At 37.9% G+C, this 25,335-nt stretch overlaps 1 long non-coding RNA gene across 1 annotated transcript; it reads right to left on the reverse strand.

The window, feature by feature from the left end:
• Positions 1 to 4,756: 4,756 nt before the first annotated feature.
• LOC131524840 (uncharacterized) lies at positions 4,757 to 22,539 on the reverse strand. The gene is made up of 4 exons (XR_009267086.1): positions 22,112 to 22,539; positions 21,924 to 22,014; positions 11,906 to 12,074; positions 4,757 to 5,256 (listed from the first exon to the last, which is right to left on the reverse strand). It is a non-coding gene; the product is annotated as an uncharacterized LOC131524840 (long non-coding RNA).
• Positions 22,540 to 25,335: the final 2,796 nt, after the last annotated feature.

The following is a 25,335-nucleotide window of genomic DNA, read 5'->3' on the forward strand; positions in this document are numbered from 1 at the left end:
TGTTAGCTAATTATCAGCATTCACACAGAGAATTTGAAGAATGCAAAAATGAGTGTTTGTACCGTGGAAATGTTCTATTTGGTGCGTGAAATTTGCCAGTAACCTCCGTCAGTAACGTCAGAAGTGAAAAATATGTTTATAAGATAAAGGACACAAAAATGGCAAAGGCCACAGAGCAAACCACACTGCGAAAAGGGCATGACCCAATTTGTCTTGAACTTTAAAGTGACTAATATACATAGAGTTTATTTTGAGCTGCTTACCATGTCAGATGACTAAAATGTTGTACTATTTAATGCAATCAAGAGATGCTGTCCCCAGTGCATAACTTACTATACAGTTATGTGCATATCTCCAGTTCACAAGAGACTCTGTATAACTGAACCAGACTATAACTTCAAAATGAGCATGCATACGTCAAACAGACAGCAGATAACAAAGAAATACTTAAATAAATAAATAAATTAGTGGTGTCAAAATTAGCGCGTTAACGCAGGCGATTAATTTTTTCAGTTTAGCACGTTAAAAATGTTTAACGCAATTAACGCAGGGGTGGGGCTACAGTTGGCCACCCCACTCACAACTGCTTCTTCTGTCGCTTTTTCTTTTAACATGTAGTGCATTTATTCAGTCGCAGAACGTCTTTACGACCACATCAAACGGAATACATTTCAGACGCGCGCTCCACTTCACTTTAGCGCCAGGCGCGAGTCAAACGAGCGCAGAATTGGTACTGGGCCCGCGCCAGGTGCACTCTTGTCATAAATTAATCTATTACTTTTCCTACATAATTTTTGTAACATAAAAAGTGGTAAAATACCTATTTAGGAGTCTTAGACCTTTCCAACGATATATAGTTTGTCATGATTAGATTAGGATTTAATTGTAAAATAGTGAAGTAAACTTAGGCGTCCCGTATACGGGACGGTGACAGTTAAGAGGTTAAGACCTGAGGTGGGTCAGAAAAGGTAAAGAGTTGAAAGAAAATATGATGCGTGTCAGATCCGTGTCATGTTCAGCAGCGACAGCTCTTAAAGAAATAGCAGCCAAAACAACCTAATAACCAGCTGCTGTGATGTCTGTTCATTACAGAACAAAAGAAAAAAGAGGAAGTCAATAACTTTTATAGCTTTTCATCTGTATTTAATTTAGGATTTAGTGTTTGATAACTTCAGTTTACATTTCTGTATAATTCTGCTGAAGGGCACAGGTAAATATGACATTTAATATAATGGGTTTATGTGAAGATTGTTTTAAGTTCACTTAAATTAGAAGTTTTTTTTTTTTTTAAAGTCTAATAAATGTTAAAATTGATAGCTCTCAATTATATTGTAATGTTGAATGGCTATAGTTCATATAGTCTATATATGGCTATAGTCTATAGCAGGCATTCTCAAATCTGGACCACTCCTGCAGAGTTTAGCTCTAACCCTAATCAAACACACCTGAGCATGCTAATCAGAGTCTTCAAGATTATTAGAAAATCAGTTAGGTGAGTTTGATCAGTGTTGGGGCTAAACTCTGCAGCAGATTGGCCCTCCAGGGAAAGATTTGAGGAACCCTGGTCTATAGGCTACAGTCCGAAGGGCAATTTTATAGACAAATCAGTAGTATTGGTGTCAGTGATACTGTCCTTCAGTCATAAAAAAAGATGCCATTAAACAAATATTAAAAAATATACTGTATTTATGTTGTTTGTACATTCATTTGAAGATTGAATGTGAAATTATCGCAATATAAAAGTATATATAAAAACTTTAATGTTAGGTGGGATTAATCGCTATTAATTTCAGAAAAATGTGCGATTAATTCGTTATTTTTTTTTAATCAATTGACAGCACTAAAATAAACACATAATTATTTATAATTAAAAGTAATTATTTATTTATTACTGAGATGGCACATTCAGATGGGAGTAAAATCACTGAGGAGCTCTGGTAATGATTACTTTACCCCACCTTCTTCATGTAAAACTATTCCTGTTCGAATAGGGCTTTAGAGAATAAAAACTTTAACTTAAATAAAAACAGGGCTTTAACCTGTTAATACTCACTACTAATACCTTAACCTTTTCTTATTATTTACAAGTAGAAATGTTTAAGTTTTTCTGCTGTACAAGTAACTAGCTAGCTAACCAGCATAAAAATAAAGCTTCCAACCCCCACTCCCCTCCCTCCCTCCCTCCTCATTTTAATCATCTAAAGAGCCTTTTGTGCAACTGAAAGCTTCCATGGATATTAAAGGTTTTTTATGGAACAATGGATGTCAATAAAGAACCTTTATTTTAAGAGTGCTGGTAAACCTAATACAGACAGGTATTAATACAGGTGCCCTCAGAGAATGCATACATGCCTTTTGAGAGAAGATGCTTGTTTACTAATACTACTAAAGTGACCGGTTCCATTTAATTTAATTTACATTTATTTTTTATACCACTTTTCACAATACATACTGTTGCAAAGCAGCATTGTACAGGAAAATGTTTCTGCATTATACATATAAGTAACCATGTGTGTATTAAATTAAATGCCAGGTAATCAAAGTTCCGGTCAGTCTGAGTAACACCAGAGCAGCTACATGGAAATGTGTTTTTTTTTATACTGGATTTTTTTAACTGGATCATCGACTAAATAAATCTAATAAAACTTGAATGTTGCTGTGTTGAGGAAGCAGACATTTTTTGGTGCAGCAAATGGATGTTTAATTCCATTTTAAATACCACCTCTGTGCAGCTGCTTGGACAAATGAATCAAGCATCGCTTCACACACAGTTCACACCTTGATGTTTTAAGAGGCAAAGGGCTTAACTGACATCGCACGTTTTGGTGGAGGAATACAACAACAACAATTTATTTAATTTTATGGGACATTGAAAAAAATATCCAAGTTTGCATCTCTCCATCTTGTTACTTCGGCAGAAAGATTTTTTCCTCACTTCGCCTATTGAAAACTTGGCTAAACGGAGCATGAGCAGGCAAAAACTTGCATAACACAAAATGATCATTGACAATTTGGACACTTAAAATATCAAGAAGACATTTACTAATACACTTGAGCACAAAGCTAAATTGGTGTCTTAAATTTCACTGTTTAGTCGTAGTTTAGAGAAGCAGTCTTTAGAAGCATCATTGCTTCTACACTTTTGAAAGTATATGCTTCTACACTTTTGAAAAGCACCAGCTGAAACTGGTATAGAGCCCTCTCCTCCACAATCAATCTAGGCTGGTATACAGCAGGAAGTAGAATGTCAGAAAAAAAAGAGGAATGTTAATGTTTGCTAGACCCTGTACCTCCGTGCTCGCCTCGCCTTACAGACTCTGGGATGATTAAATGGATGTAATGTATATTCCTCCTCATTTTGCCTCAGTGTGTTTTCAGCCTTGCGTTCCTATTCATCGCAGATGCTAGTATGATCCATCATGGGTTCAAGTGATGGATTGCTGTGCCCTTCATGAGCCGCCTTGGACACGCTCTTATTGTATCCTCTTACCACCACCAACTGACGGCCCAGGCAGAGCTCCGGATACACAGGGAGTAAATTAGAGCTTGATGGATATCAAAAATTGCTGCACTGTAAGGCTGTGATATCCCATGCCACAGGCAGCAGCAGCACAGGAGACCTCTGGACAGAGAAAAAAATAATGCACAATAATGAGATAATTTTTGTGAAGAAAATTTTGTATAAAGTAAATAAATGTTAACATTTTTCAATATTAACAAATATGCATTTTAACACAAATATACATTAACCCAAATATGACATTTAGAGCTCAAGACTATTTGAAATACTGGTGTCCAGTGTTGGGGTACCTTAAATCTGAAATGCAATCTGGTAGTGGTAACAAAAAAACATGACTAATAAGTAAGATCATATTTGAGATTATATCCTATTGTAAGACTACTTAAAAATGTCCAGTAATTTATAGATTAGTTTTGATCTAACTATTACTAGGTGTAACAATGCAAGAATTTTAATTGAAATAAAACAGAAATTAAACAATAATTTATAAGAAATTTGTAAATACTGTACAGCCAGGTATATATCCCTCAAGTGGTGTTCGGGTCATTTTTGTCCGAAGATGATTTTCTTTTTCCCAAAAATAGCCTACTAGTTAATGTTATCGCATTGGACTGAAATTTAATGACTTTGTTCACAAAGGGTATAACTACTTCTCATTTTTTTTTTTTATGCTTTTTTTTTTAATCATTTTCGTACTTTTTTGGGGGATAGTTTTCACCTTGTTAGACTTGTGGTGTTCCTGGACAAAAATGACCCGGCCTCAAAAAACTGCTTATAAATCACTCATTATGCTATATTATCACCAAAGATTGGATTCAATCTTTTCGTCAACTTCTTTTCTTTAGTTTAGGACTGGTTTTGTGTTTCTATTTGCATCTTATTAATCGTAGGCCTCATTTATCTGAGAGTAGGCACCTAATTTTTTGAGTGAAAATGTCACTCAATATGAGATTAAAAATTATGAAAATTTACTGTTTATCACACTAGTGTGCTTTAATGTTTAATCAGGAAGTCTGTTTTGAAAGGCTTTTATTTTGTACAAAATTGCAGAAAATCACACTTGCCAAAAATGGCCGGCCATTGAAAGTGAATGGAAAAAAAAAAAAAAAAAAGAAAGTGAATGGGGAAGAATGAAATTAAGACAGTAAGTCAAGTCATCTTTATTTATATAGCGCTTTTAACAATACAGATTGTGTCAAAGCAACTTTCCAATATCAAAATAGGAAAATAGTGCCAATAATGTAAAATGACAAGATTAAACACTCAATTTTCAGTTAAAGGCATTTCATTATTGAATTCAATGATGTCATCGTCCAGCTCAGTTCAGTTTAAATAATATCTGGGCAATCAAGTCAATGATATCGCAGGAAATGAAGTGTCCCCAACTAAGCAAGTCAGAGGTTACAGCTGCAAGGAACCAAAACTCTGTTGGTGACAGAATGGAGAAAAAAACCTTGGGAGAAACCAGGCTCAGTCGGGGGGCCAGTTCTCCTCTGACCAGACGGACCAGCAGTTCAATTCCAACTGCAGCAAAGTCATATTGTGTAAAGGACTCATTTGGTTCCCGTGGTCTTGTCCCGATGACTGTCTAGGTGACGAGATCCTCAATGGGATCTGTCTCTGGGGTTCATCTAGGTGTCCTGATCTCCGCTGATGTTCAGGGCTGTAGAGGTCATCTCTAGGTGCTGATCCACCATCTGATCTAGATACAGACTGGATCGGGTGGCTATGGTGATCTCGGAATAAGAAAGAAACAGACTAATATTAGCATAGATGCCATTCTTCTTACGATGTAACAAGTATATTGGGTGTTATGAGAAGTGTTCCCGGTTCTGGTTGACCTAATTAATGCAGCATAAAAATCCTTTAACGGATTTGGATATTAGAAGTATATTACTGTATTATGTGTAAGCCAGGTTAAAGAGATGGGTCTTTAATCTCGATTTAAACTGACAGATTGTGTCTGCCTCCCGAACAGTGTTTAGATTGTTCCACAGTTTTGGTGCTAAATAGGAAAAGGTTCTGCTGCCCGCAGTTGATTTTGATATTCTAGGTATTATCAAATAGCCAGAGTTTTGAGAACGTAGTGGATGTGGAGGTCTATAACACGATAAGAGCTCGCTCAAGTACTGAGGAGCTAAACCATTCAGGGCTTCATAAGTAATTAACAAGATTTTAAAATCTATACAATGTTTAATAGGGAGCCAGTGCAGTGTTGACAGAACCGGGCTAATGTGGTCATACTTCCTGGTTCTAGTACGAGAAGGAGTTTGTTTATTAAGCGTGTAGAACAACCACCCAATAAAGCATTACAATAATCTAACCTTGAGGTCATAAATGCATGAATTAACATTTCTGCATTTGACTTTGAGAGTATAGGTCTCAATTTAGATGTATTTTTAAGATGAAAAAATGCAGTTTTACAAATACTAGAAACGTGGCTGTCAAAGGAAAGAGTGCTATCAAATAGCACACCTAGGTTCCTAACTGATGACAAAGAATCGACAGAGCAGCCATCAAGTGTTAGACAGTGTTCCAAGTTATTCCATGTGGGGGTTTTAGGTCCGATAATTAACACCTCTGTTTTTTCAGAATTTAGCAGTAAGAAATTACTTGTCATCCAGTTTTTTATATCGACTATGCATTCCGTTAGTTTCTCAATTTGGTGTGTTTTGCCGAGCCACAAAGAAATATATATCTGAATATCTTCAGCATAACAGTGAAAGCTAACACCGTGTTTCCTGATGATATTTCCTAAGGGTAACATGTAAAGCGTGAAAAGTTACGGCCCAAGTACTGAGCCTTGAGGTACTCCATACTGCACCTGTGATCGATATGATACCTCTTCATTCACTGCTACAAAATGGATGGCGGTCAGATAAGTATGATTTGAACCATGCTAATGCACTTCCACTAATACCAACAAAGTTTTCTAGTCTATTTAAAAGAATGTTGTGGTCGATAGTGTCGAACGCAGCACTAAGATCCAGTAGTACTAATAGAGAGATACAACCACGATCAGATGATAAGAGCAGGTCATTTGTAACTCTAATGTGAGCAGTCTCAGACTGACTGACTGGAAATCCTCACAGATACCATTTTTTTCTAAGAAGGAATGTAATTGTGAGGATACTACCTTTTCTAGTATCTTTGACAGAAAAGGGAGATTCGAGATCGGTCTGTAATTAACTAGATCTTTGGGATGAAGTTGTGTGTTGAGAGGCTTAATAACAGCCAATTTGAAGGTTTTGGGAACATATCCTAATGACAATGACAAATTAATAATAGCCAAAAGAGGATCTATGACTTCTGGAAGCACCTCTTTTAGTAGTTTAGATGGAATAGGGTCTAACATACATGTTGTTGGTTTAGATGATTTAACAAATTTATACAATTCTTTCTCTCCTATAGTAGAGAATGAGTGGAATTCCTCAGGGGATCTGTAGTGCACTATCTGATGCGATACTTTAGCTGACGGCTGCATGGTTACAATTTTATCTCTGATAGTACCGATCTTGGAAGTAAAATAGTTCATAAAGTCATTACTGCTGTGCTGTAACTAGTGTTAAGGAGCATGTTGTGCTTGCAAACATAAAGGCCTTGGACCAGTGTGTGTGTAGATGCATGTACTCATGCTATCTCACTCACACACACACACACACACACACACACACACACACACCCATGCATACAAACTATTGTGAGTTTTACACCTATTTCATCCTACCCTGAACTGCATGCAATATGCTTTTATGAATCTGATATTATAACTCTATTTCTCGCATAAACACACACACACTCAAACTGCCTTGTCTTTAGCCTGCATTGACTTCAAAAGAATCTTTTTTTCCATCCTTTGACCAGAATGTTACATCAATTTCTCTGTTGACAAAAATCTGTGCGTGTGTGTGTAATTTAAAATACTAAATCAACTATTCTATTTAAATTTAGTTGATTAATTGAATAACTGATGACAGACAAAGCAGAATCCCAGTGGCATGTGCATTCCCCAGCCTTTCCTAACATTTCCTTGTTTCACGCCACTACTCTGTTAATATCTCTACATCCCATATTAAAACACAGAATGCAGATCCTGTGCAGGAACTACTAAGCCACAGCTCCAACAGAACTCTACTTTAATTGAAAATAAAACTTCACTGAAGAGTGTCATAACCTTAGAAAGGACCTCATATTTGATATAAACTATCCCACATTTCCCAGTATGACACACATTCAAAAATAATGGAGGAAAGGAATCCGGTATGCCCAGCATTGAGCTGCACAACATATATTAATCAAAGCCATTATTATTACCTCTGAATGACCTGTATAAATGATTTAACAGAAAGAATCTATGACTTTGAGTCAATCTGACTTGCAAATTAAATTCAGAATCAATAATTAATGGCTGGATGATGTGGGGATTAGGCCTGTTTCACACATCCTGCGCTTGCCTGTGCGTGAGCAGTGAGAGCGTCATTGCAGACTCACATTTCACTTTCAAGCTGATAGAGCTTCTGCAGTGTAACAGATCAGCCACACTGTACAGGAAATTTCTGATTTATAACATTGAGTATTTCCTTTAAAGTATTTACAGTGTATAAAACATTCTTTATTATAAAAGTATTATAAAGTTGAAATGTTTGTAGAATAAAATGTTGGAGGTCATAAAACTGGAGATCATTTTGGTTAATTATTTTGTTTTAATTATACGGAATACTGTTTATAACGGATATTTGGCTGCTCAAACCATTAGACTGAGGTGCCAAGGCCATTAATGTAGTGCTCTACCCCACTACTGTAATAGGTACATTGCAGGAGGTATATCTGATGAATTCTACTCTGTTGAATTGGGAACATTAACTGAAGAAGAACAAACGCAGGTTAGAGCCCTTCTCTGGGAGTTTCAAGATGTGTTCACCACTCATAAAAGAGATTTAGGGTGTATGAACCTCTAGTCGCATTCCACCATCAGAACACATGCTGGTAAAGACCCATATTAGTCAGTTGTTAGATGCACAGATCATTCAGGAGAGTTGCAGTCCATATGCTTTTCCGATCATATTAGGATGTGTTAATTGCCATCAACTTAACTCTAAGGCCCGCAAAGACCCCTTCCCACTGCCTCAGACTGAGGAAACATTGGACCTCTTTGGCAGGTGCCCGTTGGTTCTCTCACGACTGCTTTTTTTTTTTTTTGAGAGATGAGATGAGTTATCTGGAGCATTTTATCTCCTCTCGGGGGGTTGTGACAGGTCCTAAGAAGATTGAGGCTGTAGTCCAGTGGACTCACCCTACAACGGTGTCAGATCTGTAAACTGTCTTGGGTTTTGCCAGCTATTATAGGCACTTTGTGGAGGGTTTTGCCAAGTTGGCGGCCCCATTATACAAAGTAGTGTCAGAGTTGATGGGAGGTTAGTCTAGTAAGTATGGTCAGAAAGTAACTGCGGTATGGTCAGAGCAATTTGAGGAAGCATTTCAAGCTTTGCTCCAGTGTAATATTTGGATCATCCCTTTATTTTAGAGGTTTATGCCAGTTATGTTGGACTAGGAGCAGTACTAGCTGGTTATAGAGGTAGAGAGGAAGTTCTGGCAGCAGGGGCAATGTATTGTACAAAGCACTATATAGTTAAAGATGACTTGACTTGAATGAGATTGTGGCTATTGATTTGACCATCTTAGAGCTGTCACACTCTGGACAGGAGGAGTTGATGGCGATGACTGATGTGTCCAGTAAATTCACTGTGACGGTGCCTATTAGGGACCATCAAGCTAAGACCACAGCCTGTATTCTGGTGAATGAGTGTAGATCAGTAGATCCTCAGTAGCTCTTCAGCATATCCAATAGCTCAGAAAAACTTGTTGTAACAGAAACTATACTCTCTCTTTTCTAGTGCACATTCACACCCTAAAGAGAGCAGCCCAGAAAATGGAGTGCAGCTGGAAGATAACAAAACTAGAGGTATTTCATATTGCATGCAGGGAAAGTACCCTATCCTACAGAAAAGCATTAAAAACTGCCAGCTTTTCATCTCTTTTAGAAGAAAACAAACACAACCCTAGGTATTTTTTTCTATACAGTGGCTAAATTAAAGAAAAATAAAACATCAACAGTTGAAGAGATTTCCCAACAGCACAACCGTAATGACTTTATAAATTTCTTTACTTCCAAGATTGACACTGTCAGAAAGAAAATATTAACCATGCAGTCGTTCGCTACAGTATCGCATCAGATACAATTCTACTCATTTGTAGGAGAGGAAGAATTGTGTAAACTTGTTAAATCATCTAAACCAACAAACACGTATGTTAGACCCTATACCATTAAAGCTACTAAAGGAGGTGCTTCCAGACATCATATATTCTCTTCTGAATATTATTAATCTGTCCCAAAAACCTTCAAACTAGCTGTTATTAAGGATCTCATTAACGTGATCCTAGACAACTGGTTAATTACAGAACAATCTCAAATCTCCCTTTTCTGTTAAAGATACTAGAAAAAGCAGTATCCTTACAACTACATTCTTTCTTATGTCAGGATTTCCAGTCAGGATTTTAACTGTATCGTATTACTGAGACTGCTTGCATTAGAGTTACAAATGACCTGCTCTTATCATCCAGTCGTGGCTGTATCACTCTATTAGTGCTGGATCTGTGGTAGTTTCTATCCTCTCTATGAAGAATTGCTCTTGAAGTCTTGGGGTTTTGGTGTCAGAAAATGGACTTTATTATCAGAGATAACGCAGTCGAGAGTCTCTGCAGAGAATCTCCCGAATCTGGGTTTGCACCCTCTTATATACAGTTTTTTCTAAGGCGAGTTCAATAGATTTCCTATATCATTATTGTTCACCTTTTTTTGGATGTGCCTCTAGTCTGCTTTCAGGAAGCGAACAGGATGCCTCCATTTACGTTAAAGAATAGGCACCATCATATAGTTTTTGACTAATGTCACAACAGGATGTGCAGTTTCAGCGCAGAATGTATGTCTACACATCCTCTTCTCATGCTGGCCTCTACACACAGGCAGATACATGTTTATAATAGTAGAATAACTTGATACATATATGGCTATATTCACTTGATTAATTATACTTGATTAATTTATATTTTGATTAATAAAACTCTTCTACATTCCCCTTTGAGACTTACTAAGTCTCACCTTTTACTTGTTTTTACCCAGAGTGCAGTTTCATAATTCAGTCAACAGTTATCACTACCTAGTGACTAAATTAAGTCACACAGTTTTATCAACAATGACTAGATTATGCAACAGCACTCTGGCGGAGCAGCAGGACCAAACCTCTCCCCCACACTTGACTAGGAAGGAGTAAAAGATCCTGTCTCAGTTCAAGATTGCTTCAGTCTGTTCCTGTCTGTTGTGCTGCTGAGAGGTTTGCGATTGCAGCTCCGTGTAGCTTCGCTTTTTATTGAATACCTTACTTTCACTCCCTGTTGTTTAAAGTGATAATATATAACTTAATTTCCACCATATTTCTGGTGTTATCTTTCAAACTAATCTAAATAATTTGATCGTTCGCTTTTAAAACCGTGAGATCAGCGTGAGTTCAGCGCGCGTGCAGCACGTTAGCATTCGTTAGCCAGTTAGCTGGAACCGCAAGTGACAATTCGCGTTTCTATTTGCGCCTACTATTGTTTTCTTTTTTCATCAAACAACAGTGGTAAGTGGTAAGTTAAGTTGGTATCATTCATCAATCATGGCGAGTAATGGCTTCTTCTCCTGCTATTGTTGTTTGCACTGTTTGCCACATGTACAGTTTATCTGTCTCTGTCAGCAGCGAGGGATTAACGTGTGATAAATGCAGGGAAATAGTTAGGCTGATAGAGAAGGTTTTAGAACTAGAGACACACATCCAAATTTTAGTTGAGGATAGTAAGAATGTGAGGGCTGCAGATACCGCTTTGGATGCGACTAGTTTAGGGAGTCCTGTACATTTTTCGGTTCCGGTTGAGCCCGTGCAGCAGGGCAACTGGGTGACTGTGAGGCGGCCTAGTCGCGGGTCAAAACACCGCTCTTCAGTTCCGATCAGAACATCAAACAGGTTTTCACCACTCAGTGACGCACCCACTGAGAAACCTGTTGAAAGTGCTCTAGTTATGGGCGATTCTATTGTACGGAACGTGACAATAGAGACACCAGCCACCATAGTCCATTGTTTACCGGGAGCCAGAGCGCCTGACATCTTGGTAAATTGAAAAGTGCTGACTAATGCTAAACGTGAATTCAGTAAGATTGTTATCCACGTCGGCACTAATGATGTTTGACTTTGCAAGTCGGAGGTCACTAAAAATAATGTTAAAGAGGTGTGTGAACTTGCAAATACGATGTCAGACACTGTAATATGCTCTGGTCTGCTCCCTGCTTACCGTGGCGATGAGATTCATTGCAGAATGTCGTCACTCAATGGCTGGATGTCTAAGTGGTGCCCGCAGAATAACATAGGCTTTATAGACAATTGGACGAGTTTTTGGGGCAGACCTGACCTGTTGAAAAGAGATGGTGTTCATCCCTCCTGGGGTGGTGCTGCTCTTCTCTCTAGAAATATGGCACATAGTCATAGAGTTTGTATTTGACTAACTGGGGCCCAGGTCAGGATGCAGACAGACTGGCTAAACCGACTGTCTGCTAGCCGCCTCACGCCACAGAAGTCAGTTAATTCTCAGCACATAGAGACTCCTTCACCTAGATATCACACTATAGAGACTGTGTCTGTTCCCCATACTAGAAAATACAGAAAACATCCAAACCAAAGTAATAGTAACAATTTAATTGATGTTCAACAAATAAAAAACAGATATAATACAGATAAACACATGATAAAGCTTGGCTTATTGAATATTAGATCCCTTTCTACAAAAACACTTTTTGTAAATGATATCTTTCACTGACCATAAACTAGATGTGCTTTGTTTGACAGAAAGCTGGCTAAAACCAGATGATTACATTACTTTAAACGAGTCTACACCCCAAGATTACTGTTACAAACATGAACCGTGTCCAAAAGGTAAAGGGGGAGGTGTTGCTACAATTTATAGAAATATTTTCAGTATTTCTCAGAGGTTGGGTTTCAAGTATAATTCGTTCGAAGTAATGGTGCTTCATATAACACAGGGGTTCCCAAACTTGTTCCTGGAGCCTCCCCAACACTGCACATTTTGCATGTCTCCTTTATCAATCACCTGATTCAACTCATCAGCTCATTAGTAGCAACTCCAAGACCTGAAATGGGTGTGTCAGACAAAGGAGACATGGAAAATGTGCAGTTATCCAAAGAAACAAGTGTTAATGATAAATCCCCTGTGATATTTGTACTGGCTACTGTATACAGGCCACCAGGGCACCATACAGACTTTATTAAAGAATTTGCTGATTTTCTATCCAAGTTGGTGCTGGCTGCAGATAAAGTCCTAATTGTTGGTGATTTTAATATCCATGTTGATAATGAAAAAAATTTGTTGGGATCAGCATTTATAAACATTCTAAACTCTATTGGTCTTAAACAACACGTGTCAGGACCTACTCATTGTTGAAATCATACTCTAGATTTAATACTGTCACATGGAATTGATGTCAGTGGCATTGAAATTTTGCAGCAGAGTGATGATATTTCAGATTATTATCTAGTCTCCTGTATATTACATATAGCTAAAGCTGTAAAGCCAACTCCTTATACAAATATGGTAAAACCATCACTTCTACCACAAAAAACTGCTTTATAAATAATCTTCCTGACTTATCTCAGTTCCTCAGCATATCCAATAGCTCAGAACAACTTGATGATGTAACAGAAACTATGGACTCTCTCTCTTCTCTAGCACTTTATATACAGTCAGGTCCATAAATATTGGGACATCGACACAATTCTAACATTTTTGGCTCTATACACCACCACAATGTATTTAAAATGAAACGAACAAGATGTGCTTTAACTGCAGACTGTCAGCTTTAATTTGGTATTTACATCCAAATCAGGTGAACGGTGTAGGAATTACAACAGTTTGCATATGTGCATCCCACTTGTTAAGGAACCAAAAGTAATGGGACAATTGGCTTCTCAGCTGTTCCATGGCCAGGTGTGTGTTATTCCCTCATTATCCCAATTACAATGAGCAGATAAAAGGTCCAGAGTTAATTTCAAGTGTGCTATTACATTTGGAATCTGTTGCTGTCAACTGTCAAGATGAGATCCAAAGAGCTGTCACTATCAGTGAAGCAAGCCATCATTAGGCTGAAAAACAAAACAAACCCATCAGAGATAGCAAAAACACCAAAAGACCCGGAAGACCACGGAAAACAACTGTGGTGGATGACCGAAGAATTCTTTCCCTGGTGAAGAAAACACCCTTCACAACAGTTGGCCAGATCAAGAACACTCTCCAGGAGGTAGGTGTATGTGTGTCAAAGTCAACAATCAAGAGAAGACTTCACCAGAGTGAATACAGAGGGTTCACCACAAGATGTAAACCATTGGTGAGCCTCAAAAACAGTAAGGCCAGATTAGAGTTTGCCAAACGACATCTAAAAAAGCCTTCACAGTTCTGGAACAACATCCTATGGACAGATGAGACCAAGATCAACTTGTACCAGAGTGATGGGAAGAGTATGGAGAAGGAAAGGAACTGCTCATGATCCTAAGCATACCACCTCATCAGTGAAGCATGGTGGTGGTAGTGTCATGGCGTGGGCAAATCCATTGTGGTGGTGTATAGAGCCAAAAATGTTAGAATTGTGTCGATGTCCCAATATTTATGGACCTGACTGTACGGTTGCTCCTTTACACTTAAGGAAGATTAAGGATAAGACTCCAACACCGTGGTATAATGAGCACACTCGTGCCCTAAAGAGAGCAGCCCGGAAAATGGAGCGCAGCTGGAGGAAAACAAAACTAGAGGTATTTCGTATAGCTTGGTGGGAAAGTACCCTATCCTACAGAAAAGCATTAAAAATTGCTAGATCTGATTACTTTTCATCTCTTCTAGAAGAAAACAAACATAACCCCCGGTATTTATTCAATACAGTGACTAAATTAACAAAAAATACATCATCAACAGGTGTTGGCATTTCCCAAGAGCACAGCAGTAATGACTTTATGAACTACTTTACCTCCAAAATCAATACTATCAAAGATAAAATTGTAACCATGCAGCCATCAGCTACAGTATCGCATCAGATAGATGCACTATAGATCCCCTGAGGAACAATTCCACTCATTCTCTACTGTAGGAGAGGAAGAATTGTATAAACTTGTTAAATCATCTAAACCAACAACATGTATGTTAGACCCTATTCCATCTAAACTACTAAAAGAGCTGCTTCCAGAAGTCATAGATCCTCTTTTGGCTATTATTAATTCATCATTGTCATTTGGATATGTCCCCAAAACCTTCAAATTGGCTGTTATTAAGCCTCTCATTAAAAAAATACAACTTGACCCCAAAGATCTAGTTAGTTACAGACTGATCTCAAATCTCCCTTTTCTGTCAAAGATACTAGAAAAGGTAGTATCCTCACAATTATATTTCTTATTAGCTTTCACTGTTATGCTGACGATACTCAGCTCTATATTTCTTCGCAGCCCGGTGAAACACACCAAATTAAGAAACTAACAGAATGCATAGTCGATATAAAAAATTGGATGAAGAGTAATTTCTTACTGCTAAATTCTGAAAAAACAGAGGTGTTAATTATCAGACCTAAAAACCCCACATGTAATAACCTAGAACACCATCTAACATTTGATGGCTGCTCTGTCAATTCTTCTTCATCAGTTAGGTACCTAGGTGTGCTGTTTGATAGCAATTTTTCATTTGAAATCCATGTTTCTAGCATCTGTAAAACTGCGTTTTTCCATCTCAAAAACATATCTAAATTGCGACCTATGCTCTCAACATGAAATGCAGAAATGCTAATTCATGCGTTTATGACCTCAAGGTTAGACTATTGTTATGTTTTATTGGGTGGTTGTTCTGCACGCTTGATCAACAAACTACAGTTGATCCATTATGCAGCAGCTAGAGTCCTTACTAGAACCAGGAAGTATGACCATATTAGCCCGGTTCTGTCAACACTGCACTGGCAAGATATCATCAGATATTGATATCTATTTGATATCAAACATCAGATAGATTTTAAAATCTTTTTAATTACTTATAAAGCCCTGAATGGCTTAGCTTCTCAGTACTTGAGCGAGCTCTTATCACATTATAGTCCTCCATGTCCGCTGCGTTCTCAAAACTCTGGCCATTTTGATAATACCTAGAATATCAAAATCGACTGCGGGCGGCAGATCCTTTTCCTATTTAGCATCCAAACTCTGGAACAATCTACCTAACACTGTTCCGGAGGCAGACACACGCTGACAGTTTAAATCTAGTTTAAAGACCCATCTCTTTAGCCTGGCTTACACATAACACACTAATACACTTCTATTATTCAAATCTGTTAAAGGATTGTTAGGCTGCGTTAATTAGATCAACTGGAACCGGGAACACTCCCCTTAACACACGATGTACTCGTTACATCGTAAGAAGAACGGCATCTATGCTAATATTTGTCTGTTTCTTTCTTATTCTGTTTCTCAGTCAGTATCCAATCAGATGGTGGATCAGCACCAAGAGATGATGTCTATTGCCCTGATCATCAGCAGAGACCAGGACACCTAGATGAGCCTCAGAGACATATCCCCAGTGAAGACATCGACTAAAATACAATAAAACTAAACAAAATAACTAAAAATATAATAAAATACCTAACTACATAATACTATTATTGTTAGAAATTGCAACAATATAAAGATAGAAATATAATACATTTATACATTTACCATTTTAATTAAAACAATGAATTACACAAAATGAATAAATACATTCTAAAATAATAAATAGTATACAGGTGCTGGTCATATAATTAGAATATTATCAAAAGTTGATTTATTTCACTAATTCCATTCAAAAGTGAAACTTGTATATTATATTCATTCATTATACACAGACTGATATATTTCAAATGTTTATTTCTTTTAATTTTCTTTTAATTTTGATGATTAGAGCTTACAGCTCATGAAAGTCGAAAATCAGTATCTCAAAATATTAGAATATTTACATTTGAGTTTCAATAAATGACCATCCCTACAGTACAAATTCCGGATATCTCTTGTTCTTTGAAACCATAATAATGGAGAAGACTGCTGACTTGACAATGATCCAGAAGATGACGCCTCCACAAAGAGGGTAAGTCACAGAGGGTCATTACTGAAAGGTGTGGCTGTTTACAGAGTGCTGTATCAAAGCATATTAAATGCAAAGTTGACTGGAAGGAATAATTTGGGTAGGAAAAGGTGCACAAGCAACAGGGATGATTGCAAGCTTGAGAATACTGTCAAGCAAAGCTGATTCAAACACTTGTGGGAGCTTCAAAAGGAGTGAACTGAAGCTGGAGTCAGTGCATCAAGAGTCACCACGCTCAGGCGTCTTCAGGAAAAGGGCTACCAAGCCACTTCTGAAGCAGAGACAACGTCAGAAGCGTCTTACCTGGGCTGTGGAGAAAAAGAACTGGACTGTTGCTCAGTGGTCCAAAGTCCTCTTTTCAGAAGAAAGTAAATTTTGCATTTCATTTGGAAATCAAGGTCCTAGAGTCTGGAGGAAGAGTGAGAGGCACAGAATCCAAGTCGCTTGAAGTCCAGTGTTAAGTTTCCACAGTCTGTGATGATTTGTGCTGCCATGTCATCTGCTGGTGTTGGTCCACTGTGTTTTCTGAAGTCCACAGTCAACGCAGTCATCTACCAGGAAATTTTAGAGCACTTCATGCTTCCTTCTGCTGACAAGCTTTATGGAGATGTTGATTTCATTTTCCAGCAGGACTTGGCACTTGCACAGAGTGCCAAAGCAACCAGTATCTGGTTTAAGGACCATGGTATCCCTGTTCTTAATTGGCCAGCAAACTCGCCTGACCTTAACCCCATAGAAAATCTATGGGGTATTGTGAAGAGGAAGATGCGATATGCCAGACCCAACAATGCTATCAGAGCAACCTGGGCTCCCATAACACCTGAGCAGTGCCACAGACTGATCGACTCCATGCCACGCCGCATTGCTGCAGTAATTCAGGCAAAAGGAGCCCCAACTACATGCTCATACTTTTCAGTTGGCCAAGATTTCTAAAATCCTTTCTTTGTATTGGTCTCAAGTAATATTCTAATTTTCTGAGATACTGAATTTGGGATTTTCCTTAGTTGTCAGTCATAATCATCAAAATTAAAAGAAATAAACATTTGAAATATATCAGTCTGTGTGTAATGAATGAATATAATATACAAGTTTCACTTTTGAATGGAATTAGTGAAATAAATCAACTTTTGATGATATTCTAATTATATGACCAGCACCTGTATGTATGTATGTATATGTATGTATGTATGTATGTATGTATGTATATATATATATATATATATTAAATGAATTGAACTATAAATTTAAATTATAATAAACAAACAAATATATATTAAAAAAAGACCAAGAAACAATAAATGCATTAAACTATACATTACAATTATAGCAAATGAATAAATCATATAAATTAAAAACTTCAAATAATGAATAAAACACAAATATAACAAATACATTAAATTATAAATTAAAATGCTCCATCGGGACAAGACCACAGGAATCAGATAAGCCCTTTAGACAATCTTACATGGCTGCGGTTGGAATTTAACTGTGGGTTTCGTCTGGCCAGAGGAGAACTGGCCCCCTGACTGAGCCTGGTTTCTCCCAAGGTTTTTTTCTCCATTCTGTAACAGAGGGAGTTTTGGTTCCTTGCCGCTGTCGCCTCTGGCTTGCTCAGTTGGGGACACTTAATTTCTAGCGATTATCGTCGATTTGATTGCACATATACTATTTAAACTAAACTGAGCTAGACAATGACATCTCTGAATTCAATAATGAAATGCCTTTAACTGAAAATTGAGTGTTTAATTTTGTACATTACTGACACTCTATGCTCCAATTTGATACTGTTAAGTGCTTTGACACAATCTGTATTGTTGAAAGCGCTATATAAATAAAGGTGACTTGACTGTCTCCATAATCCCTCATTTAAGATAAAACATTGTTATAAGCATGAGCATGCAATTGGTTCAGCACTTGCCTGTGGTTGTCACAGTTATGTATACAACAGAAATAAAAATTCAAAACATAAAACAACGTAACATCACACAAAAATAGCATAGTTGATCTTCAGCCTAGACACTTTGCGCATCGTAGAGGGCCACCCTTGGGCAGAGGTTAGGCTAGCACTTACACCCAGATTATGGTTCATCTTTATACTACTTCTTCGTCCTCAGTTGAGGTACTAGAGTCTCCATCATTAGTCAATGTTTGTGACTCCCAGTTGGATGCATAAGGCCAGTCCTGGTAATGTACATTTTGGTTAATCTTCAAATTCAGTTTTCATCATCTTAGCATTTCCATTTGCCTAGCTGTGGCTTTGACAACTAGTGACCTCAGTATAGGAAGCACACAACAAAACAGTAATCCTATTAATACTGCAACTCCTAAAAACATTCCTAATTTAGCTAACCATGCTCCTAACTTTAGATCAAACCAATCCCACATTCGATTATCTGTCCCAGCATTAGTTTTAAATACGCGTTATTGTTGAATTTCATTAGTCCTAGCTATGATTTATGCACAGCTGTTCACAGAAAAGTGAGCAAGACGCGACAGTTACAATATCATGATTATGGTTAAATAAGAAAAATTACATATAACCAAATTAGGCTACATTTTAGACAACACACCATTAGATATGATATTAAGCGCAACTTTAATTATTATTGTAGATTTATTAAGTAAAAATGCTTGAATGCTTCCTTTGGTGTAATCAATCAATCTAATCAATCTCAGCATGTGTTAATTTTATGTCGCTTAACGTTTGTCTCACTAAAGTTAACGTTAAGTTAACTCTGGAAGCGATCTGTTGATTCTGCTAAACTGTAATTAAAACTGAAACTAAAACAGGTACTAAACTATATAAAAACTAAATAAAAATGTTTACAAAATAAAAACTAAACTAAAACGAACAAAAATATTAATGAAACTAATAAAAACTAAACTGAATTTTATAGCAAATTTGAAAACGATATTAAAATAAAACGAATTTAAAAATTCAAAACTATAATAACCTTGTTGAGCAGACAACTTTTTCTAAAATTGTAGACGTTAACAGAAGATTTGAAATGGGTCTGTAATTTGCCAGTTCACAAGTATATAGTTGCGGTTTCTTAATAAGAGGCTTCATAACCGCCAGCTTGAAGGGTTTTGGGAGATGACAGAGATAACGATGAGTTAATATTGAGAAGCAGTACTTCTGCTACAGGTAACAGCTCTTTCAATAATTTAGTGGGTACTGGATCTAATAAATATTTCGCTGGTTTACTGTAGATGCAATGGTAAGTTTATTTAGCTCTTCCTGTCCTATAGTTGTAAAGCACTGCAATTTCTCTTTGGGCGCGATGAATGAAGCTGAATTACATGATGCTGTAGATTCTACATTTGTTATTGTATTTCTGATGCTATCTATTTTATCAGTGAAGAAATTCATAAAGTCTGTGACTGTGAAACTATGAGAGAATATTTAGTTCGGGTGATGTCTCTTTTCTTTTATTTTTTTAAAATTTAGCCGCTGTGTTAAAAACCTTGGATTGTGTTGGATATTTTCTGTGAGTTTGCGGATATGCTTGGCCCTGGCAGTTTTCAGAGCCTGTCTATAGCTGGACATACTGTTTTTCCACGCAATTCTAAAAAATTCCAAGTTAGTTTTTCTCCATTTGCACTCAAGATTACAAGTTTCTTTCTTGAGTGAATGGTTATTACTGTTGTACCATGGTGCAGTACGTTTTTTTTTTTTTTTTTCTAATATTATTTTAATTTGACAGGGGCAACAGCTTCTAATGTATGTCATGTTCAGTTATGTTGTCTAGATCATGTCAATTTATGGGTACACAGAGCATTTCAGACAAATCACGCAGGTTATTTGTGAATCTATCTTTAGTGGTTGGAACTAGTTCTACCCAAACAATGACGCAGAGTGACATAGTATCACACCAACATGATCTCACAGAATTCCGTGTAATGTTCACAGACTTAATTAACCCTGAATCTGTGGTGGCATCACGGAATCGCCGAAAATTCCGTGACGGGCTCACAGAAGGCATCAGCCGTGGTCCATGCACGGATTCACTGGTTCAACACCAGCGCTGCATCGGACCACGTAAAAAGAGTGACTCCGATGCAGTTATACTTTCACTGGAGTACCTGACCCCACCCCTACCCTAAACCTACCCAGTTCTGAACAATAACGATGACGATAAATTCCCCAGTATCGCGTCGGCATATTGATGCTAAGGGTTTCCGTGCGTGGAGCACAGCTGATGCCTGTCACTGACTTACATTGGTATCACTTCTGTGAGCCCATCACGGAATTTTTGGCGATTCCGTGATGCCACCACAGATTCGGAGGTTAATTAAGTCCGTGAACATTACACAGAATTCTGTGATCACACAGTATGTGTATTACGTCAGTAACATTATCACTTTGAGGTACAATACCTATATCAGTAAGATCAATTTCATGCAATATAATTAAATCTAGCACATGACTAAAAAGATGAGTGGGTCTGGTGATGTTTTGCTTGACCCAAAAGAGTTTATTAAGTCTGTAAATGCAAGTCCTAATGCATTATTTGTATTATCAACGTGAATGTTAAAGTCTCTAACAATTAGAGCTTTATCAACATTAACCAAGAGGTCTGAGAGGAGATATGCAAATTATTCTTGAAATCTGCATACATGTCTGGCGGTCTGTATACACACTTGCCAGAGCAAGAGATAGGAGAGATTTTTTTCTGCATATCTGACTGTAATATTAACCAGAAGTATTTTGAATGAGTTAAACCTGTATCCTGTTTTCTGAGTAACATTGAGAATATCACTGTATATTGTTGCAACACCACTGCCTCAACAAATCTGATGGGGCTCGTGCTTATAACAGTAGCTTGGTGGAGTAGACTCATTTAGACCAATATAGTCATTTGGTTTTAGCCAGGTTTCAGTCAAGCAGAATACATCAAAACACTGATCTATGACAATTTCATTTACAATAACAGCTTTGGCTGTGAGTGATCTAATGTTTAGGAGCCAAAAACATTAGATCAAAAACCTTTTTTAATCACGATCAGATTTTTTTAGATTCTGCATTAAATTGATTTTTTGACCTCACTATTCGGGGAACAGACACAGTCTTTATAGACTGGACAACACAAGTACTTCTATCATTTAAGTGGGTAGAACAAGAGCCATTATAGCAGTTATTTGAGAATTGGCTTACTTGTCACATGGAACGTAGCGTCCTGGAGATGTTGTCTGACAGGAGTTCTGCTCTGCCTCTGCTGGGGTGTAGGCCATCAGCATGAAAAAGCCTAGGACGTTCCCAGAAATGATTCCAATTATTAACAAAGGGCAGTTTCTGTTCTTAACACCATGACAAAAATCATTCATTCAGAGCAAAAAGTTTACCGAAACATTAATGTCCTTGTTGATACGTGGGAAGTGGTCCTGGCACAATGATACTCATCACAGGAGATGTGCTGCATACCATCATGATCAGGTTCCAAAAGTTCCTCTTCAGAATGTAGGGTATCAGAGCGAATCAGACAGTTTAAAGGGGTCATATAATGCCCATTTTCCACAAGTTGATATTATTCTTTAGGGTCTTAATGAAAAGTCTGTAACATAGTTTGGTTAAAATTTCTCATTGGTAGTGTAAAAAAATACCTTTTTCACCCTGTCAAAAACAGCTCTTGTCAGAGCAAGCGGTATTGTGTCATTCTCCTTTAAATGTTAATGAGCTCTGCTGACTCCGCCCCTCTCTTCCTAGCCGCTCTCTGAGGGACTGTTTACTTTAGCCGCATTCATAGTGAAACTTGCTAATTAGCACATTATTATGAAAAGTCATTTGCAAAGATTCATTTAAAAAAACCTTGTACTCACTTTTTCTGAAGGAGAAGCTGGATCACGAATGATTCGCGCGAACATAGACGCATGTAGGTAGATGGAGGGTGCATTCTCTTCAGAAACAAACCTAATCCTCTTCAGCCACTCAGACGACAGGAGTAAATGACTACTGCTATGTTCATTATTACATCCAACAACAAAACACCTCAATCGCTTAGGAGTCATTCTTGTTTACATCTGCTCCGGCGGTGGAACAACTGATGACAGCTCATTCAGGGCGGGTCTGAGGTAAGACACCAGTGCAGTCTGTGCTGAAACGCTACTGTCAATCAACAATCGTGGGAGGGGCCTCCGTCCATGTGATGTCACACGGACAGACGGCTCGATTTGAGAAAGGGGTAAAGATTTAACGAGATTACAAAAAAAACACTGGGTGGATTTTTATCATTATAGGGTGGTTGTGTACACACACTGCCAACACACATTTCAGTTCAAATAACTTGTAAAAGTGCATGTAGCATTATATGACCCCTTTAAGATTCGATCAGAACATGGTTGGAACCACCCAAAGAGACAAATTACAGCTAAAGCTGTAAAGCCAACTCCTTATACAAATATGGTAAAACCATCACTTCTACCACAAAAAACTGCTTTATAAATAATCTTCCTGACTTATCTCAGTTCCTCAGCATATCCAATAGCTCAGAACAACTTGATGATGTAACAGAAACTATGGACTCTCTCTCTTCTCTAGCACTTTATATACAGTCAGGTCCATAAATATTGGGACATCGACACAATTCTAACATTTTTGGCTCTATACACCACCACAATGTATTTAAAATGAAACGAACAAGATGTGCTTTAACTGCAGACTGTCAGCTTTAATTTGGTATTTACATCCAAATCAGGTGAACGGTGTAGGAATTACAACAGTTTGCATATGTGCATCCCACTTGTTAAGGAACCAAAAGTAATGGGACAATTGGCTTCTCAGCTGTTCCATGGCCAGGTGTGTGTTATTCCCTCATTATCCCAATTACAATGAGCAGATAAAAGGTCCAGAGTTAATTTCAAGTGTGCTATTACATTTGGAATCTGTTGCTGTCAACTGTCAAGATGAGATCCAAAGAGCTGTCACTATCAGTGAAGCAAGCCATCATTAGGCTGAAAAAACAAAACAAACCCATCAGAGAGATAGCAAAAACACCAAAAGACCCGGAAGACCACGGAAAACAACTGTGGTGGATGACCGAAGAATTCTTTCCCTGGTGAAGAAAACACCCTTCACAACAGTTGGCCAGATCAAGAACACTCTCCAGGAGGTAGGTGTATGTGTGTCAAAGTCAACAATCAAGAGAAGACTTCACCAGAGTGAATACAGAGGGTTCACCACAAGATGTAAACCATTGGTGAGCCTCAAAAACAGTAAGGCCAGATTAGAGTTTGCCAAACGACATCTAAAAAAGCCTTCACAGTTCTGGAACAACATCCTATGGACAGATGAGACCAAGATCAACTTGTACCAGAGTGATGGGAAGAGTATGGAGAAGGAAAGAAACTGCTCATGATCCTAAGCATACCACCTCATCAGTGAAGCATGGTGGTGGTAGTGTCATGGCGTGGGCATGTATGGCTGCCAGTGGAACTGGTTCTCTTGTATTTATTGATGATGTGACTCCTGACAAAAGCAGCAGGATGAATTCTGAAGTGTTTCGGGCAATATTATCTGCTCATATTCAGCCAAATGCTTCAGAACTCATTGGACGGCGCTTCACAGTGCAGATGGACAATGACCCAAAGCATACTGCAAAAGCAACCAAAGAGTTTTTGAAGGGAAAGAAGTGGACTGTTATGCAATGGCCAAGTCAATCACCTGACCTGAATCCGATTGAGCATGCATTTCACTTGCTGAAGACAAAACTGAAGGGAAAATGCCCCAAGAACAAGCAGGAACTGAAGACGGTTGCAGTAGAGGCCTGGCAGAGCATCACCAGGGATGAAACCCAGCGTCTGGTGATGTCTATGCGTTCCAGACTTCAGGCTGTAATTGACTGCAAAGGATTTGCAACCAAGTATTAAAAAGTGAAAGTTTGATTTATGATTATTATTCTGTGCCATTACTTTTGGTCCCTTAACAAGTGGGAGGCACATATGCAAACTGTTGTAATTCCTACACCGTTCACCTGATTTGGATGTAAATACCAAATTAAAGCTGACAGTCTGCAGTTAAAGCACATCTTGTTCGTTTCATTTGAAATCCATTGTGGTGGTGTATAGAGCCAAAAATGTTAGAATTGTGTCGATGTCCCAATATTTATGGACCTGACTGTACGGTTGCTCCTTTACACTTAAGGAAGATTAAGGATAAGACTCCAACACCGTGGTATAATGAGCACACTCGTGCCCTAAAGAGAGCAGCCCGGAAAATGGAGCGCAGCTGGAGGAAAACAAAACTAGAGGTATTTCGTATAGCTTGGTGGGAAAGTACCCTATCCTACAGAAAAGCATTAAAAATTGCTAGATCTGATTACTTTTCATCTCTTCTAGAAGAAAACAAACATAACCCCCGGTATTTATTCAATACAGTGACTAAATTAACAAAAAATACATCAACAGGTGTTGGCATTTCCCAAGAGCACAGCAGTAATGACTTTATGAACTACTTTACCTCCAAAATCAATACTATCAAAGATAAAATTGTAACCATGCAGCCATCAGCTACAGTATCGCATCAGATAGATGCACTATAGATCCCCTGAGGAACAATTCCACTCATTCTCTAC

Source organism: Onychostoma macrolepis, chromosome 18 (genome assembly GCF_012432095.1).
Source record: "Onychostoma macrolepis isolate SWU-2019 chromosome 18, ASM1243209v1, whole genome shotgun sequence".
NCBI lineage: Eukaryota > Metazoa > Chordata > Actinopteri > Cypriniformes > Cyprinidae > Onychostoma > Onychostoma macrolepis.